The sequence below is a fragment of the Oratosquilla oratoria genome, chromosome 7, assembly GCF_046742065.1.
Source record: "Oratosquilla oratoria isolate Oo_2021 chromosome 7, ASM4674206v1, whole genome shotgun sequence".
Taxonomy (NCBI): domain Eukaryota; kingdom Metazoa; phylum Arthropoda; class Malacostraca; order Stomatopoda; family Squillidae; genus Oratosquilla; species Oratosquilla oratoria.
The window spans coordinates 76184294-76186793 of NC_134783.1; positions in this window are offsets into that span (position 1 = coordinate 76184294).

Genomic DNA, 2500 nt, shown 5'->3' on the forward strand with positions numbered 1-2500 from the left:
ACTCCACCATGTTACTAGCATTTCATCATTAATCGCACTTATTTCAAGTGGATTTTTGCATACTTGTTGAATTCCATATTATAATGGAATAATTACATACATATACATATACATATACATATACATATACATATACATATACATGTATATACATATACATATACATATACATAAACATATACATATACATATACCTGTACATATACATATAAATATACATATTACATATACATATACATATACATATACATATACATAAACATATACATATACATATACATATACATTATACATATACATATACATATACATATACATATACATACACATATACATATATATACCTCCTCATCCCCTATAATTTTTTTTTATTAATTTGATATTCATATTTCCATTAAAAGTATCATATCTTTTTAAAATTACTAATTATGATAATGCTCCTCAAACTCGATTTTGCAATCTTATCGACGAACAAAATCGTATTCTCTATTTCTCGGTGTAGTATCTCTCAAATGTGTTTGGTTTGAGATTAAAATATTTTTTCTTTCAGATAAATAGAAAAGATTTAGGTTAACTCGAGTATAATTTGGTCTAGAGAGCAAGAAAAAGATTCCTCCTGGCTCTTTCTTGGTGTGCATTTCACGAATACAATATACATATACACATACATATACATATACATATACATATACATATACATATACATATACAAATACATATACATATACATACACATGCACATATACATATAACATATACGTGTACATATACATATAAATATATATACATATATATATATATATATATTATATATATATATATATATATATAATGGTGTATTTCGGTAGCAGGTTCTCATGTAGACAATTTTTATTGAAGTTCACAGCAGCTTCTGCGTTCACGACTTTTTTGCTGAGAAGTTCTACATCTCTGATGATGGAACGGTGAGCAATGGGTAGCTCCCTTAAAAGTTGTCCGAAAGACATAGAAAGTTCTTGTTGATGAAAGAACACTTTATTAAAACAAGCTTTCGACCTACATAGGTCATCTTCAGGGTATGGTACAGGCAAAGAAGGGAACAGGTTTATATAGGCAACTAATTACAGAATGGAAGAAAAGGAGGAATGTGATTGGTCGAGACTGGCCAATAGGGATCTAGGCATTGACCCGGGATCCCGCTTGCGAACCTGCCTGAGCCGTACGCCGTTCGTTCCTCTTCTCTAACTATCTTATAACTGTTTTGGAAATTTCTAAGGCTAGGAATTATGTACATGTCAGTGATTTGTGAGTTGAGAGAAGGGTTTTTGTTTTTTATATAAAGGGCTTCCAATATACGTAGACGGGAGTAATCTCTTTCGGTATGCAGGATGGAAGTTCCTCCGACTAGCATTTCTCTGGTCAGCCTTAACCCCGTGAACCTCTTCTGAGTGCTTCATTGGTGCACCGGTTGATAAAAGGAGTGTGAAGCGCCCGGAGAGCATCGTAGTGGTTCTTACAAAGTACGTAGAGGGCAGGGCTGCACAGTTCCATGAAAGGCATTTGTATTCGTTGACTAGATGGCTCCGTTGAAGCTCTGGGATGTCAGTTTTGGGGCTGTTTTTTAGGAGGTGGTGATGTGTTTTCTTGTTTTGTAGAAGATTGTGAGGTTCAGTCTGTCAGTCAGTCAGTCAGTCTGTGGTTTCTACGTATTTGGAAATTATATCATTAAGGGCTCTTTCATCTTGTTTGTATTGGCTGTTCATGTATCCACGGTAGTACAGACGGAAATGGTGTCCTGCAGATGTTGCGGTATTTTCTTTGTTGTACCACCTGTCAAGCTGGATGTTGATAGCTTTGGAGACTTCTGAGTTTGAATATCCATTATTCACGTATTCATATATATTTATAAATTTTATTATGCATATACATATACATATACATATACATACACATACACATATACATATAAATATACATATACATATACATATACATATACATATACATATACATATACATATACATATACATATACATACACATATACATATATATACCTCATCCCCTATACAATTTTTTTTTTATTTGATATTCATATTTCCATTAAAAGTATCATATCTTTTTAAAATTACTAATTATGATAATGCTCCTCAAACTCGATTTTGCAATCTTATCGACGAACAAAAACGTATTCTCTATTTCTCGGTGTAGTATCTCTCAAATGTGTTTGGTTTGAGAGTAAAACATTTTTTTTTCAGATAAATAGAAAAGATAAAGGTTAACTCGAGTAGAATTTGGTCTAGAGAGCAAGAAAAAGATTCCTTCTGGCTCTTTCTTGGTGTGCATTTCACGAATGCAATTTACATAACAATAGATTGTTAGCAAACCAATAAGCGGAAGATACGGTTACCTCGGCTTTGTTTTCTCAGTAGAGTTACGCCTTCTATTTTTTCCCTGATGATGCCAAGTAATTCTATTCAGCTTAGGGAAAAAAGAGATTTCGGTTGATTGGAACACGATT